This window comes from Lycorma delicatula, chromosome 1, assembly GCF_047948215.1.
Source record: "Lycorma delicatula isolate Av1 chromosome 1, ASM4794821v1, whole genome shotgun sequence".
NCBI lineage: Eukaryota > Metazoa > Arthropoda > Insecta > Hemiptera > Fulgoridae > Lycorma > Lycorma delicatula.
Window position 1 is genome coordinate 389,785,189 of NC_134455.1, and position 19,678 is coordinate 389,804,866.

The 19,678-nt window shown below is 30.8% G+C and overlaps 1 long non-coding RNA gene across 1 annotated transcript in view; it reads left to right on the plus strand.

Moving 5' to 3' along the window:
• The first annotated feature begins 1,705 nt into the window (after positions 1–1,705).
• Positions 1,706–19,678, plus strand: part of LOC142317353 (uncharacterized) — a 30,163-nt gene continuing 12,190 nt past the window's right edge. The window contains exons 1-2 of the long non-coding RNA XR_012754717.1: positions 1,706–2,287; positions 14,100–14,301. This is a non-coding gene — a long non-coding RNA (uncharacterized LOC142317353). The remainder of the gene's footprint in view (positions 2,288–14,099; positions 14,302–19,678) is intronic.

The following is a 19,678-nucleotide window of genomic DNA, read 5'->3' on the forward strand; positions in this document are numbered from 1 at the left end:
ATTGTAACATCTTTATTTCTTACAGAATTTTAATTGTAATATCTCTTGGTATTTGATTGATCTAAAATTGAAGAATTCAATTTTGTTAGGTAACTATTTGTCTGTAGTCCATTATAATTATTACAGTTTAACGGTTACAAATTGAATATGGAAATAGAACATCTTTGATACACATCATCCAAATAACAGTAAAAACATAAAAAATACAATATCAAGATATCATAACATCACAATAAGTGATGTTTTTCAGCATCAGGGGTTACCCGACCATAACACTGATAATGTCTACACCTAGGTTGGTTCTAACCCTCCACAGAGCTAGTGTCACCAAACTAATTTTTTTAAAACAGTAAATGTTATACCAGTCTAGTTTATTTTTTCATGTTATAAATATTATCTATTTAACGAATATCTTGAAAGTTTGAGAAGCTGTGGGTACACAATCTTTTATTTCGCCCTTTAACCAACTACTTCATCATCTTGAAATGTTTAAAAAAAAAATTTACGTAAATTGTTACATAGTTAAAAAAAAGAAATCGTTATATAAAAAAAAAAAAAAAAAAATTGCTTCCTACAACTTAAACAATACTGAAATAGTTACAAAGAAAATTGAAATAAATAATAAAATAAAATTAATAAAGAAATAACTACATTCAAAAGAAATCGTCATATATAAAAAAAAAAAATTGCTGCCTACAACTTATACAATACTGAAATAGTTACAAAGAAAATTAAAATAAATGATAGAATAAAATTAATAAAGAAATAACTACATTCAAAAGAAATCGTCACATAAAAAAAAAAAATTACAAAAAAAAAATTTGCTGCCTACTTCTGTTATCATATTAACATAGTTACAAAGAAAATTTACGTAAATGATTACAAATATTTGATAAAGAGAAAACTACAGTTACAAGAAGTCATTACATAACTTAAAAAAAAAATTACCTTACAAAAAAAAATTTGCTGCCTGCAACCTACATCATATTGAAACAGTTAACAAAGAAAATTGACAAGCGATTTCAAAGAATTGAAAAAGAAATCGTTACATAAAAAAAAAAAAAAAAAAAAAAAAAAAAATTGTTTCCTACTGCTGTCATAATATTAAAATCGTTACAAAGAAAATTTACATAAATAATTACAAATATTTGAAAGAGAAAACTACAGCCAAAGAAGTCGTTACATAAAAAAAAAAAAAAAAAAAAAAAAATTTACAAAAAAAAATTGCTGCCTACTACAACATGCATACATCATATTGAAATAGTTACAAAGAAAATTGACATAAGCGATTGCAAAAAATTGAAAAAGAAAGTTACATAAAAAAAAAATTTCTCTACCTACTACTGTCATCAATTGAAATAGTTACAAAGAAAATTGACATAAATGATAAAAAATTTAAAAAGAAACACTACAGTCGAATGTAACAAAAAAATAAAAAAATAAATAGATACTCCTGTCAAAAGAAATCTTTACATTAAAAAAAAAGATTACAAGAAATCATTAAATAAAAAAAAATTACAAGAAAAAACTACCATCAAAAGAAATTTTTTACAGCTGAATGAAACAAAAAAAAAAAAAAAATTCTACTGTCAAAAGAAATCTTTACATTAAAAAAAAGATTAAAAGAAATCTTAACATAAAAAAAAATTACAAGAAAAAACTACCATCAAAAGAAATTTTTTACAGCTGAATGAAACAAAAAAAAAAAAAAAATTCTACTGTCAAAAGAAATCTTTACATTAAAAAAAAGATTAAAAGAAATCTTAACATAAAAAAAAATTACAAGAAAAAACTACCATCAAAAGAAATTTTACAATTGAATGAAACAAAAAAAAAAAATAAAAAAATACTACCGTCAAAAGAAATCTTAACATAAAAAAAATTACAAGAAAAAACTACCATCAAAAGAAATTTTACAGTTGAATGAAACAAAAAAAAAAACAATTACATAAAAACAATTGCTGCCTACTACTTTCATCACATTAACATTTTACAAAGAAAATTAAAAAAATATTATCTAAACAAATATTTCAAAAGTTTGCTAACTGTGGGTATGCCATCTTGTATTTCGTGTTTGAACCAACTACTTTATATTGAAATTGTTACATACTTAACAAAAAAAAAAAAAAAAATTGTTATATATTTATAAAAAAATACACACATGCTCACATTCACATTGTTTTTTTTATTATTTATTATAATATTTCTTAGTATTATTGTTACACCATAAATAACACAAAGAAGTTCTCTCAACATAGACATAAAGATCAACGAAGGTTCAATCTTAGTAAGTATAACTATTACTTTTTATTAAATAATACTACCTTTTTTGATTCGTTTTTACATCTCCAAACTTCCATACTGTTTTATTTGTTAAATTCTTACTTATTTTAAGAGGATATTTCATTAATTATGTTTTTTTAACATCACTCCTTTTCATCCATTAGTCTTCTTACTTGAAATCACAATTTCAAGATTGTACAGACTATCTGCTAATTGCCAGGGATTCACTTCTGGGGTGCCAGAATTACATTCTGGTGTTATTTATTTAAACATTAAGTATTCATTGTTATATTATCTCTTAATAAAGATACTTACTTTAATGGTGTGTGACAAAAGACACACCTATTGCTTGGACATATCCTTCAGTAACGAGCAAGTCCTGTATCACTGACACATTTCTTTACATTTAGCAGACAGAATACGGTATCTAAAAATGACAATTCATTTCAGTACCAATTTATTTGGAAATGTTAGTAGGTATATGATATTGATACTCTATAATTTGTTACAAACTTGGACAATTTTAATGAATAAAATATGTAATCCTGTTATGCTAATTATGTAATTAAAGATTCACCCATCTAATGTAATTCTGCTTTCAAGATAGGTGAATCCTTCACACACTATAAATTATGTCCATTCATATCTATATCATCTGTATCATACCTGCTCACTACCATTATATTTAAGTAGTATTATCAGTAACTATTATCGGCAACAGTTTCCCCCCACCGCTAGCAATTGTCATGTCTAGAAGATAGTTTGGGGGACTCTACTGTTTGCATAAACAGAAAATAAATATAATCAGATGAATAAACACGGCACCCGCTTTATATAAATATGTATTTAAAAACACAAGCGCATAATATTTCCAAGCCGTCTTTTGTTAAATTAACGCATTGTTATTATGTGTTGTCATATTAAAAAAGTTAGTCTTAAATTACAGGAAAATTAATTATAAAAATTTTTGATCGCTAAAAATTTAATTCATCTAACAACCCTAAAATCAGCAGGCTACACCTGCTGGTGTTAATGAAATTAATTGACAATCATACATAAGTTCCAGATCATAGAACGGGTAAAATATTGACTTCTTAAGCTCACCCCGTGTATGTTTTTCTCTTTGGAGCTCAAGAAAACATATCATCCCTGCAAATCAATATGTACTTTGTGAATTTGGAATTTGATCTGTAAATGGAACTGCATAAATGACTATCTGGTATTAAGGTTTTCCTTTTGCTAAATGATTTAACACTTTTGGTAAATAAACTAGATATCCGTTTTCTTTCCTTGAAGTTTACTTTAAACATGCCACTCAAGATATATTTTCTCAGAATTATGAAAGTAGAATCTGTGTAGGTATTTTTTATTCAACATGTTAAATATAACCACAGATTTAATAATCCACGTTTATTCAGTTTCATCTTTTTAGGGATAATTAACTAGGAAGCCCCAATATATATTCACATTTTATTGAAATTATTTAATAGACAAATTCTAGCTCCAATCGGTATTCGATCAAGAAATAAATAGCATGTATATGCCTTTATTATATATAGAATATCTGTTTGATATAGTAAATATAACAAAGTAACATACACTTTATGTGTAATAAATAAAAAGAAATATATCTTTATTTTTAGGTTCTTTAATAAAGCGTTTAGTCTGACCTTAGTAACTGTGCAAAATTTCATCAATAGGCAATGTCAGGAAGTATGTTAAATTAAGGATGCAAGATTTGAGGACAAACATGTAATAAAAAGCCAATTTATTTATTTATTTACTATCAATATTGATGTGAGAATTACACGAAAAAAATAACAAATGCTAAACCACTGATCATATACCAAATCACTGATCAACCAGGAAACACATCACATCACGTGTTTGAAGACTCATAATAGAAATTCTTTTATTACCTGACTCTGTTAGTAATCATTAAAGAATTAGTCAGAATTACTGTATACAATAAACTAATTGATTTACCAGATAATTGGATGAGTAAATACTGAGTGTTAAATTTTAATGTTTTTGTATGTGAATTTGAAATTAAATCTATGAAGGAAATTGCTTGAAAAGGAAATTACAATTTTGTCCCTCATATGATTTTTACTTCCTTGTACAAAGTAAAGGAAGTGTTGTGATCGTGAAAAATTTTGGTTTCAGATTTCATCGGAAATATCCATTTTGACTATCCCTGAATCCATTTTGACTAGTTTCGTCATGTCTGTACGTCATGTATCTCGCATTAACTCAAAAACAATTAGCCGCAGGATGGTGAAATTTTGGATTTAGGACTGTTGTAATGTCTAGTAGTGCACCTCCCCTTTTGATTCCAGTTGACTGGACCAAAAGTATTCAAAAAAGCCCAAAATCCATAAAGATTTTGGACTTATGTAATTAGCTCTCATTAAGAGTTTTTCAGCGATATATCGTAAGCGATACTTATTTTCAGTAGTTCCAGAGTTATAGCCAAATAAGATTTTAATTAACAAAATATTTGGATCTTACAAGGGGAAGACACAACGGTGTCTTAAATAATGATTTATTAATAATCATCAACCTCTAATTGTAAAAAATTACAATATATAATTAAGTTATTAATGAAATAGAATTTTATGTTCTTTTCATTTTAAAAAAAAAGAGAAATAATTAATATGGACTTCAATTATACCCAAATTACATAACAGTATCTCTCAAACGTACGCTGTTAATTATGTCATTTGAAAACATGAAGTCTGTTAAAGATTAAACATGATTTTAGGGAACTTCTGCAAACCCTGACTAGATATCGTCGGCCTCTGTGACACATGCGGTAGTGTCTAGGCCTTTTATCTGGAGATCCTGGGTTCAAATCCCGGTCAGGCATGGCATTTTCCCATGATACACTGACGTCCATCTCATCCTCTGAAGCAGTATCTAACAGTGGTCCTGAAGGTTAATAACAGCCTTAAAAACAATACCACAGCCGTTCACTATATTGAACTGCCACTTACACAAATGGAGAAGAGAGCCAGATACCCATCAATCAATTGTACATGTACGTGTTACCGAGTGGGAGATCTTTTTACAAAGGGGAAGAGTCGCCGGTAGATTCGGCAGGTGTCATAAATTATAAAACGTTCATATAAATAAAATATTATATATTATTGTATGATGTGGAGGTCATTTTGAATCAATTCATCCACTTCCTTTTGGTCCTTCTCACCAGTTACAGAAACCGGTTGACTACTGAAGTTTTCATCCTCAATATTCCCTTTACAATTTTAAATTTTCTGATGAAAAATCAGAAAATGAAAATCACACTATTTCAACTAATAATTTCATCATCACAAATGCCTTTTAGATGACAACGAACATCACTAGGATTCAATTTTGCAGCTGTTAAAAATTCAATCACTGCACGCTCTTTTAGATGTGATAACATAGCAGCCGTGCTTCATAACATGGTGACACATGTAATAAAGAGAGAATGGGTCAACGAGTTTCAGAACATAGTAGTAGAGAAATGAAACTACAAGAAAACAATACTGTTACTTTGTGTTATATTTTAGCACCAACCCTTGTAAATGTTGCAATACAAGTAGCTTCAAATTAACAAAAATGTTTGACAAGAAGAATGAATTAATGCAAGAAAGGTAAATTAGTAAAGAAAATTTTATTAATTTTATAAATTTATCTATATTTTAAACGTAAAATTATAAATCATAACTGTACAATTTATTAATTAAATTAAGATGTTTTAAAACTAAACTACAGTAAAAAATAACTTGTTAAAAATAAAACATTGCAAAATATATACACTAAACAATAATTATACATATTAATATTCCTTATAAATAATAATTACAGTGCAATTCTATTTATTATTGTCATAAATAATTTAAATTAAACAACTGTTTAAATTACAATTGTATAAGCTAACTAGCTTAAAGCACATTATCTTTCTGTACATCTTATATCATTCATTATAAATATCGCTTCATAATATATTATCATTTAGCTAGTATAGTTAAACCAAGAAATATAATTGAGTTCAACAATTAAGTAATATTCTAACAAGTAATAATATAAACACCTGTATTTCAGCATATCTCAATTATATTTTGTCTCAAAAACCCATAAATTGACAAATTTAGCATATATTGTTTCCTGTGATACTGGCCAAATTAATTAACGAAAGACAAATTGGATGTGAACTAATATAAATAAACAACCAATGTATTTTTTCTGTTTTTGACCGGTTGGAAAATTATTTTATACAAAAGGTAGTGAAAGTTATTAAAAATTATAAAGTTTTGAAGTGACAAGTCACACCAAATTTAGTAAATATAACATTTTTAAAAACTTAATATATTTTCAGTCACTCTTATGTCCATTTAAGTGACTGGTTTGCTGTTTTCACCCTGGTATCAACTGGATGTTATTGCGGATGATTTTTTTAATTAGGGACAGATACGTATTTTGAATGAAGCAGATAGTATGTTGGAAATGAATTGTCTCTTCATTAAGTACATCTCTGTTACATTGTTATGTGATTTTATATATTTAAGTAATTTATAATGTTTGAGCGTGTTAGGATTTGATTCTTTCTGTTTATGTGCAGAATGAAGAAATTTGCTGACACTACAAAAAACTTATATTCAAGTCTTAGTAACTCAAAATTTATGAAATATTAACACCGAAAAATGATTTATTAAAGCAGACATAATTCAAATCTGACACACTTCTTTTCTACATTTTAAATACATGGATGTGCAACTATGAAAAACCAAATAAAATCAAGTGACACTAGGGTAAGAACAGACAAATGGCCATAAAAACTAATGAAAATATTTTGATAGAAATGTTTAAAATATTGTATTTATTATATTTTTGTTTCAAATTTTTCATCATAATGATAAAAAGTTCAACTGTTTGGCCATAATATAAAACAAAAATGGAATAATTTTTTTACTAACATGCGTCTAAGTCCTCAAAGTCCTCACACACTTATAATCACATACCTCAATATCACCAGTACTGTAAATCCAAACACCTGACAATTAGCAAGGAAGGTTTTTTAAAGTATCGAGAATTGCTATAAAATTCACCCACAAAGGTTTGAAATGGAATAGATAGATTTTCCAACAAACACTATTGTTGAGGACAGTCAGGTAGTAAAATCTTGAAATTTAATTTACATCTCCATATAAAATGTACAGAACTGTTCTTAGAATGCACACAGACTAGAAAAAAAATAGTTAGGACCAGAGAATAGAAAGTTAGGATAATATCTACTGAAAAGCATGTGATTCACTATTTACCAATAAACACATCTGTCAGTGTACTAGTACCTAAGTTTATTAAAACCAACAACTATTCTTACTTTACATCTGTGCAACTGATTTATTCTCGATGTTTACTTATTAATTAGAACACAGTTATTTATAGTTAGTGGCAGTTATTTTAGTTATAATAGCAAAACTGGTGGTTTGCTTTTTTTAAACTTATGTCATCAATGATACTGTACTACATATACTAGTGTTACACAGACACTAAAATGTTAATGATAATCTTTCAAAACTATTCTGTAATTTCTAATTTAATTATTTGTTATGCAATATTTATTATTATTTCCAGGAATATTACATATTAATTATATTACATTTAATTTGACTAATTATTTAAACATGTGTTAATAATTAACACTTGTATTGTTTTAAAATTGTTAAATATACATAATATGGACTTCATTATTATGAAATAGTAGCAATTCATAGTATATTAACCTTTAAATTCAACTAAAAAAAAAATAACATCAATATCGAGTATAAATTAATTTTATGTGACAAATAAAGATATTTCTTGCCATAATTTTGTGAGTCAGTGTGTATAAGACATCACCTAGTCATATAAATCCAGTAAAAGTCACTGAACCATTCTTTATAAGACTGTCTCTCTCTCTCTCTGCCACAATATAAGCATAACCATTGCAGCGCCCTGCCTGGATAAAAACAGTTTTGTATGGTTATACATTATTTAATTAGTCGCAATGAATTTAATACATCAACAATAAATGAAGAAATATTGAGCATTAATGTTATAAATATAGTATTTTTGTATCCAGTCAGTTTATAAAAATATGTATGAAAAGATAATTATTTCATTATGTGTATATGATATGGTTTGTAAGTTTTTGTTATATTTATTGCAAAGCTCCTAAAGTATTTTTATTTTGTGTTTTAAATTTTGAGTTAGGAGCCTGCTAATGTTATTGACAAGCAATAGTATACAAGTAATGTTGTATAAATGCATTCTTAGAAAAGTTCATCTACACATTTTTTCAAAACTCACTGATGTTCAAGGTGAGATGGAAAAAACTTTTATTCAACTTTCAGTAAACCTTCCACTTTTGTTTCACATAGCAGATGGTAGAAATTCCCTTTGAACAGAACTTCATCCAAAAACAGATGAAAAATAAATGAGTTTTGATGATTATGGAAGGGTGATTGTCAGTATTTTTGAACACCATTACTGCAGTTTAAAATTATTGACCAAAAACAAAGTAATTCTGCATACAGGAGGCAGAACCCAATTTGCTGTTAACTTTTTTAAATAGAACCAAAATAAAAACACGAAAGTACTATTGAAATAGTTTATCACAATTTGAAATGGCACTTTACGTGCAATTTTATTTTATTCTGGGTTGTGGAAAGATCCCCAGTTTGTTATACATCTGATGTTTTATTTATACCCATTTACGTAAGAATGGATAATTTGGTTTTAAAATGTAATAGAATTTTTGACATCAAGATTTTTATCATTTTGACTCAAATTGCCATTTTAAGATTTTTTTCCTAAATAATTCCTTTAAGATGAATGCCAAGTAAAGTTTATTCTAAAAAAAATCACACATGGTTCCATGCATTATTCTGGTAACAGAATCCAACATAATTTTTTTTACACAGAATCAAAAGGCCCGGGTAAACACATTGAAATATATACACAGTAATGAAATTAACAAGAGACAAATCATGTTTGTTAAAATAGCCAATGGCTAATACTTATATGACATGGATAAAATACCATCCCATTTTTTGTCTTCACTGTGCGAAAATCATTTATTTGAAGTTCATTGCTTTTCATATTAAGATTTACCTGTGGTGAAACATCATCATTCAGTAAGATCTCAGATTCCTTAAAAAAAAAAGATAAAGAAAACACATTAGAAACTAATTAATTTTCAATAAATGTTTTTTTTTTTTTTATTCTGACTGGAACTTAGTAACTTAGTTATACAGTTACTAATTAGTAACACTTATATACAGATCACATATCATAAAAATAAATATTTTTGGTAGTAAATACCATTAAAAACTGTCTTGCTAAAAATTTTAGAAAAATCCAGTATTATGACAAAATTAGCTAAAAAAGAAGAAAATTGTTTTAATTTTATTTTTATATGAATTTACTATTAATAGAATATTACAATGGTTATATATATATTATACACTTTATTTTCTCAAAGTGTATGTTGCAATTTGTTTGACAACTGAACAGTAAAGAAATCCCACCATGCCCGAATGAGATCAGAATGATATATAAACAGTAGTCTTGTACACTCAGGCCTACCATCCTGAGATATATAGTAAATTAAACCTAAACCGCCAAAGTACATCAGTATCCAGAGGTTAACTTTTAAATCCATATAAAAGCAACTAACTTTTTACTAGAATTTGAACCTGAGAACCTTCAACAGCAGCAGTTAAGCAACTGATTTTTCACAAGTTAACCACTACACCAATCTGGTGGGCTATATATATATATATATATATATATATATATATATATGAGTTAAGAAATGAACTGTATGTAATCAAAAAATATACATGTAAGGTCAAAAGACATATTAGGTATAATGAAAAGATAATACAGTGGGGCGCCAATTTTCCAGATGTCAAACTAAATGGACTGATATTAATTATGCCTAGTTAATTAAAACTAACTAGGCAATTTAAAGAAAAAATAGTACATTAATTGGAAAATTTAAACACTATTCAAAGAAAAGCTTTGATTCAACAGGAATTTTTTTATCGATCTTTATTTTACTGGGTAGTACAGGCAATTTGTCATCAAAATAGGCTGTATTGTATCTTTTGTCCATGCGTTAGGGGCGATGAGGGAAGCTTAACTCCAGATTTTTAACATCCCCCTCTCATAGATTTTTGAAAACACAAAAAGTTTTTGAAATGCGTAAATTTCTCTGTTAAATACAGAGAAAAATGCATCTAGGAATTGAATGCATGGAAAAAAATTACACAAATGTGATAATACTTTTTTGTAGTACCTTGTACACACTATAGTTACTCATAAATATATATCTGGACTGCATTCCTACTTTTGCTATACTGCTATAAGTCTGTCTTGCTACACAAAATCTGACTTTTACAGTTACTTTAGTACTATACTTTAATACATTTACTTTACTACTTTAATACTTTAATACATGTACAGTGTCTCATAAGGAATTTTGTTCATATAAACATGACTCCCTTTAGCTTTGGAAAAAATTCACCCTCATTTCTACTTTTAGAGTAAAATGAAGTTATACTGCAATTTTGGAACTAAAATTAAGGGATCAATTTGGTGATTTTTGGCTTGAAAGATTGAATAAAATGGAACCTAGAACTTCAGGAATTAAAATCATTACTACTGCAAAATAAATTTTTTTAATTTGAAAATTTAATTGTGAGAAAGTCTGTTCTAAGTTGCATCATCTGTCCTTAAGAAGAATTTAAAAAATCTGACTTATTAAAAATAAAGTACTGTAAAATGTGAAATAAATACTGTGTTATAATATTAAATTTAAACAAGAGTCATTCCAATACTATAAAAAATAAAAAAAACTCCTAAGTCACCTGAGCTAATAACAATAGACTTTTACTGTCTGTGTGGGGTCTAAAGAAATTTTACGAGTAGGAAGTAAAACTAGTAGTCACAAGAACTTTTGAAATTATACAGAAAAAAACCTGAAGATGGGTCAAAAAGCCATCTAAGGAATTTAAATTAAAATATTGTGTAAAATACTAAAGGATATATTGAATTATTTTATGTATTTTTAATAATTGATTTTGAATATTTTTTAATCCTAAAATTATTCTTGTTTCAGTAATAAATTTTACAGTATTTTTCTATCAGGTTTCAATCTGTTTCTAATTAATCAATTTTTTATTATTTTTTTAATCTCTGGTTGACTATTTAAATAAATTTTCACAAAATTAAATACTGTGAATTAAATTTTGTTTCAAAATTGTATTTGTTCACTTATCAAACTTAAAAAATTATGTTTTGCGACATCAATTTTTTGTTTTTCAATAACATAATTGAGAAAATTATAATTTTTTTAAAATTAAAATTATAGTTTTTAGAAAATTAGGAAATGTTCTGGGAAATTTTTATTTCCTTTTAAAAGCCAAAAACCATAAGAATTTCTGTATGGTTTCATTTATCCTGGCAACAAGAATCTGAATGAAATTTTTTGCAAGCTTTAACTTGAAAATGTTTTTGGACCCACGTTAAAAATTTTTTAAAAATTCTATATTTACTTGTAGAACAGTTTTTTTGTGAAACTGTATATGTATTACATATTCATTTTCAAATTTAAATTTCTGCTGTTTTACCTACTTAATGGAAATTACTATCCTGATTATGTTATGGACTTCAAAAGAAATCATTTCTAGAATAATTTTGTCATCTTTTCTACATGGGCCAGTATAAATTTAAATTGTGTAATCAAGAAATTTAATTACTCTTTATTCTTTAGTTGGGCAATAAAATATATATCTGATAAATGCATTTGAACTGCAAATATATTGTTGTTCATTTTATATGGGTTTGGTTAGAATTGAGTAAATTTTTAAAAATGTCGATGTTGTTTTTGTGTGCAACATAAAAATATTTTCCAGCTCTTGTCAAGTCTGCAATCAGCACTGCTGTCTTGCCAGGCCTGATGTAGCTGCAGATATAGCACCTTGTAAATGTAAATATACCAGTAAAGTGTAATTTTGAACAGACTCGGATCAAACCACTCCTTAAATGTGTGGTTAACTGAAACCCAACCAACAAAAATCAACTGTATCCACAGTCTAGCATTAAAATCCATATAAAAACAACACCCTTTTATATCACCTGAAAATCACCTGATTTTGTGATGTCTAGTTTACCCACTAGACTAACCCAGCAGGTTAACATTCATGTAAAATTTTCATGATGTGGTTATTGTCTTTATATGTATATTCTGTTTCTACAAAGTTATTTAGAAAGATTGATTTTTTGCATGTTTCTTGATGTTTACAGGCGAATTACATCCAGTTTGTCTGGTACAGTACTTGGTGCAGAAAATGAATTTAATCCTTTTACTTCTGGATTGCCCTGTTTCGTGCAACATCTTAAATATCTTTTGTGTAGTTCTGAAAACAATATAAGTAACCTTTTTTCCTGAAAATGTTAGAAATTTTGTTTGATTTTGACTAAATGTATGTTAGTAATTTTTTTTCTGTATTTTATGTAACATGTCTTATATGTTTTTTTTTTTATCTTCAGTCATTTGACTGGTTTGATGCAGCTCTCCAAGATTCCCTATCTAGTTCTAGTCATTTCATTTCAGTATACCCACTTCATCCTACATCCCTAACAATTTGTTTTACATATTTCAAACGTGGCCTGCCTACACAATTTTTTCCTTCTACCTGTCCTTCCAATATTAAAGCGACTATTCCAGGATGCCTTAGTATATGGCCTATAAGTCTGTGACAAATGAAGAGGTATTGCGGCAAATAGATGAAGAAAGAAGCGTTTGGAAAAATATAGTTAAAAGAAGAGACAGACTTATAGGCCACTACTAAGGCACCCTGGAATAGTCACTTTAATATTGGAAGGACAGGTAAAAGGAAAAAATTGTGTAGGCAGGCCACATTTGGAATATGTAAAACAAATTGTTAGGGATGTAGGATGTAGGGGGTATACCGAAATGAAACGACTAGCACTAGATAGGGAATCTTGGAGAGCTGCATCAAACCAGTCAAATGACTGAAGACAAAAAAAAAATAGCTTAGTATCTTGTAATTACTATTCTTCTCTTATGGAGACACTTTGTAATGAACATAACCCAACAGAATGGCGCTTGTTCATTGATTGCTCTAAAATTAGTTTAAAAGCTCTGCTTCTGCATAATGTCAATAAAATTCCCATCAGCACCTTTGGCTCACTCTGCTAGTATGAAAGAAACAAATGAAAACTTCAATATGAATGAAATATTTGTGGTGATTTGAAGGTAATTGGACTTATATTTGATCTGCAGCTTGGTTACACAAAGTACTATTAGTTTTTTGTGTGAATGGGAATAGTAGGGACAGAAAAAAAAACATTTCATTAGGAAAGAATAGCCTACGCGAGAATCGCTCATTCATGAACAGAAAAATGTTAAGCATGACCCATTGTGTAATCCTAAAATGTGTATCATCTACCTCTGTTACATATTAAACTAGGTTTAATGAAGAATTTTGTCAAGGTCATGGACAATACCCCTGGTGTTATGCACCTAAAACAAAAGTTTCCTAAAATTAGTGATGCAAATATAATGAAGGAAAATCTGTAGGTCACAAATACGATTACTAATGCATGATGAAAAGTCTGAGGAACTATTGAATCCACTGGAAAAAGTTGTTTGGCAAGCATTCAAAAATGAATGAGTTATTTGGGAAATCTAAAGGCAAAAAAATTTCTGTGATATTGTCAATGATCTTATAAAAATTTGGGTTGTAATATGTCCTTAGAAGTACACTTCCTGCACGTGCACCAAGATTTCTTCCTGGAAAATCTTTGCGCAGTGGGGGAGCACTGGGAACACTTTCATCAGGAGATTTCAGGTGTGGAATAGATGTATCAAGACAAATGTAATCTTAATATGCTTGGACCATCAAGAAGGATGCTCCACAGGTGAAATACAGCAAAAAATCTTCATTTCTTACTTTATAGGTGAGCAAATATTTGAATATTGTGTATTTTTCATACTTTAATACTTTCTGCTAATACTGTTAATACTTTCTGCATCTATTTATGCAGGAAGTATAATTAAAATATTTGAAATTACAAATGTCAGTTTCTCGAAAAGACCCTTGCATGATGGGGAAAAATCGGTTTCACCTTTGAATTCAGGGGAAAAAGTACTATCAGAAAAGGCTTAAATCACACACATTTGTAAGTGTATAAAATATAGAATATAAATTATTGCAATACAGTACCATTGCATCTGGATTGATATGGTTTGAATTTCAGTCCATTGTTATTCTAGACTAGATCTAATTGATCTGATAAAGTAAATTTAACTCTTTATAGGACATAAGCAATCCATCCACATTTATAATTTAATATTTTGTTTTCAAATACTTATTGACTTTCTATGAGAGCATTTACCATCAAATAATTATGATCTCTAATCTTTTCAACTGATAATATAATATTATACTTTACGGTGGATGGTAGATTATTATACCAATGTTTTTTTTTTTTAAATCTGACTTTAACAAAGTTATCCTAAAGATAAACTGTTAAAATAATTTACCACTATAAATTTTGTGTGGTAATTAATAATAAATTCATTTATAAAATGAATTTATATTATTAAAAATTAATTTTAATCAGCAAAGTATTTTTGATGTTGCACATATTACAAATGCATATTTTATCATGCTTAAAATATTAGAAGCAAATAATGTCAACAGATAATAAGAAAATGTTACGCTTAATCTTATTTTAATTTTAAAATAAGGTAATTTTATAACAAAAAGTAAAAAGCACACACACAGACAGACAGACAGACAGACAGAGACAGAGACAGACAGATATATCTTCTTCCTTGCTTTATTAATATACATAATGACTAATATTACATATATAATATCTGTTGTGAGACAAAGTCTACAGGGTAAGGAGTAAAACAGTAAAATTTCAATTCAATTTGGTCTCATTGAACGGAGAGTCATTCTGGAGTTTATTCTATCGTCCTTCTCTTGCCATGTTTCAATCGTCGATCTTCCAACTGCCTACACCAACTATTTTTCGGTCTTCCTCGTTTCTTGACTGGCGGGATATCAAGAGCCATTATCTTTTTTGTAACATTGTAGGGTGCTGAGAATCAATCTTTTCGAACCAATCGTTTCGCTCTCGAGAGATTTTCTCCGCCACTGACTCTTTTATTTCAAGGGAGCCTCGTATTCGTTCGCTTCTGATGTGGTCCAACTTAGTCACACCAAGAGACATTCGACACGTTTTCATCTCTGCGGTCGTGAGATCTCGATCAAACTGCTCGTATCGTGTCCAACACGAAATGGCCGGTTGAAACGGAGTGCAGGGCTAAGTACCCAACATCGTTTATTAAGAAAACGACATAGCTCCAGACCGGTCAACTATCCGATTCTCTACCTTCCCGTGGTGTGATCCGGGCAACGCAAGACCTACCAGGTGGCACGGCAGACAGAGAAGGGTGGGGGTCATGTCTAATGACCTTTTTTGAATCAAATTCAGCTACAAAGTGAACACCATAAGATGAGGCTGCGACGTCATTAACACCTTAAGCACTGATCCCAACAGTGTCACGAGGCCTTGGGTTACCACGACTGTAGACCACCGGTGGAAAGAAAAGAAAGGTCGAATTTGATTATAGGCAACATGAAGACGTCAAACAAACAAAACCTTTTAAACCCAGACAGGTTCAAAAGAATGGATTCATGCTTTATGGAAATGATGGTTGAAATAAATAACACTACCCCGCCGGGCACTAGCCTTCGGGTTCGTGATTCCGGCACGTCCATTCGTGGACGGATCAGAGCTCGAGACGTTTCGGGGGCGAGCAAAATGAAGCATCCAATTGGACCCAGGATTTTGCGCATTGGCTCATGGAACGTAGGTAGCATGAACGGAAAGAGCTACCAACTGGAGGATGTGATGAAGAGATGGAGATTGGATGTTCTGTGTGTCCAAGAAACAAAGTGGCGTAACTAAGCAAACAAGACCAGTTTTTTGGATACGAACACAAAGATATTTAAACTACACTATCACGGGCTCGAGAATCATCGAAATGGAGTCGCCATAATACTATGTCAAGAGCTACAAAACAACATTGTCGATATTGAAAAAGTCAGTGACCGCCTGATGAGCATTAAGTTGATGATCGACAGGGGAATTTGGAACATCAGTGCCTATGCACCTCAAATAGGGTGTCCAGCAGCAGAGAAAGAGGCTTTTTGGCTTGAACTGGAGAACTTACTTAAAAAACTCCCCAAGAACGAGAAGGTGTTTCTGGGTGCGGATCTCAATGTACATGTCGGCACACAAAATCAAGGCGATAAAAGGTGGTTACGGATATGGCTGCAGAAGTGAGCAGGGAAATGAGATATTTCGACTTGCCAAGGCTCATGAGTTAGCGATACTGAACACGTTCTTCAGAAAACAGCCCCGTCACCTGATCACTTACAGCAGCGGGGGTCGTACGACCCAGATCGATTACCATCTGTGCACTGCCGACTTGAGAAAGCTTGTGAGGGATTGTAAGGTCATCTTGGGAGAGAACGTTGTGGATCAACATCGTTTGTTACTGACTGAAGTGCGCCTTCCGGCCGTCTCTTGAACTAAAGACAAGTCGGTTAAAGTGGAAAAGATTCGATGGCAAAGACTGGGTACTGAACAGACGCCCTGTTCTGCAGACGCAGCTTCTGACAGAATTGCAAGACTGGATTCATGATGTTGTTGAAGCAGAGGCTGAACTGGATGCTGACGAGATGTGGCAGGCTTTCCAAGATGTCTGTTTGTTGAAAGCTAAAGAACTGCTTGGAGTGTCGAAAGGTCGATTGAAAAACGGAAGAGAAGCCTGGTTTTGGAAAGGTGACTGTCAAGAAGGCAGTGGCAGCCACGAGAGGAGCATTCAAGGCATGGTCGAAATGTGATCCACTACTAACAACAGAAAAAGAGCGACTCCGACAACAAAAAGTTGAAACGAAGAAAGCCGCGGCAAAAGAAATAGCTAAAGCCAAAGCTGTTGCGTGTCAAAAGTTTTATGAAGATCTCGAATCTCCGGACAGCGATGGGATGATCTTTAAAGTGGCGGCACAGCGTCGAAAAAATACAAAAGCAATAACTTCACCTAAGTCTATTGTGGATGCAAATGGCAGGCTGCTTACTGACGACCACGACATAACGCGGGGATGGAGAGACTACTTTGATAATCTGTTGAACGAGGAGCTCCCACGAACCGAATACCCATCATGTGAACCCGTCTTAGGCGAAGAAGTGGAAGACATAACCGAATTGGAGGTCGAAGCTGCACTTAAAGAAATGAAAAGAGGTAAAGCAGTAGGACCGAACAAAGTGCCCATAGAGCTGTGGAAGTCTGATGGAGCGATCGGCATCCTCTTTCTCTGTATTTTGTTCAACAAAATTAAAAACGGAAGTTCGATGCCTGCGGCTTTTCGTCAAAGCTTCCTCTTGCCGTTCTTCAAAGGCAAAGGAGACTCCAGAAAATGCGGCAATTACAGAGGTATAAAACTACTGTCACACACTATGAAGCTTTGGGAAAGAGTCATTAACAACCGCCTGATGAAAATTGTACTGTCAAAAATTCAAGTTAATCAATGTGGTTTCGTGTCTGGCAGATCAACAGTGAATGCAATTCAAGCTGTGCTTGAATTACTGTTGGAAATGTTTAGAGACGCTGCTAGGAATTTGCATATGATATTCATAGACCTTGAGAAAGCTTTCGATCGAGTGCCGCAAGATTTGATATGGACGGCATTGAGAAGTCACGGTGTTCCAGAACGATAGATTGAAATCATTGTGGACATGTATCGCGATGCGACCACAAAGGTGAGCTGCATGGCAGGAACATCAACGCTTTTCATGTGAGCATGGGGGTACACCAAGGCAGCATGCTGAGCCCACTGGTCTTTAACATTGTTATTAATTATCTGACATCGCACATCGTGGATGAATTGCTGCTGAGCGTACTTTTTGCTGACGATGTGGGTCTCACGAGTGAAAGTGTTGCGGTGCTACAGAGTGTTTTTAGTCGCTGGAAATGTGGACTTGAAAGTCACGGTCTGAAGATCAGTGAATCCAAAACATAATATATGTTCTTGCCGTTCAGCGATGTACAAGCACCATCGCCTGGCGTTATGATCGATGGTCGAGTTATGCCGAAGTGTACAAGTTTTAAGTATCTTGGATCTATATTGAATCAAAGAGGCGGCTGTGAGCAACATGTGAATAATCGAATCACCGGCTGTTCTTTGTGACAAGCGTATGCATCCAAAACTTAAGGGCCGAATGTATACTACAGTGGTTAGACCCGCACTTATATATGGAACAAAGTGTTGGACACGAGACAGATATATATATATATATAAAATTGGTGTTGTAAAAATAATAGATTATTTTACACTACACAGGAATGTATATTTCAAGTAAAAAAATACTGTTATGGCATGTCTTTGCCTAATGTTAAAAAAAGTAAATAACAATTATTCATTAATTTTTATGGTAAGGAGCAAAACACATTTTGCACAAAGCCATTACAATGGTTACGTAAAAGGATTTTGAATGCATTTGTGCATCTTTAGTGTTGTTACAGTAGGCGCACTCCCTGAAAGATACCACCACTAGAATATGAATCCCAATATTTACAATTTTTAGTAGTTTTCTTGGATTCACTTATATTTTCTTTTCTGTTTGAATATCCTGAAATTAGCTGTACTCCCGTATTGCAATGGTGAAAGAATATACATTCTTGTTTCTCTTCATTCATTGTTTTCATTTTTTGAATTCATTAATTCTTTTTCGGATATCATCTCTAGTCTGTTCTGATTTTTTTGTATCGCCTGTTGGGTTTTTCCAGTATATATTTTAAATGCCACTAAATATCTCCTTATAGCACATGCTATTGTCCAGATTTTAAAATCACTTTGATGGGTTTTAGGAGCATATGTTTCAATGTTGAACAGTCGTTGAAGGTAATCATGTTCTTGTCTAAGAGAGATGGATAAAATTGTTTACCAGTTTTATGTTTAAATAGTTATCACGGCCTTATTTTTGTAGTCTGTCAAAATTGATTGGGTCATTGCTGGCATCTGTGAATTGGCATTCAGATACAAGAATTGTAATTATTAAAAATAATCATAGTGTCAATAAACTAGTTATCTTACTGTTGTTCCTAACAAACTCATTTTAAACTCCAATACATTCTTAAACACGGAAGTACCCGTGATTATTAACATGCCAATAAACACATTACATTCATCAGTAGAAAAATTTAAGTTTATACATTTTGACTTTTTCTTCTGAATAATATAATTGGCAAATATTA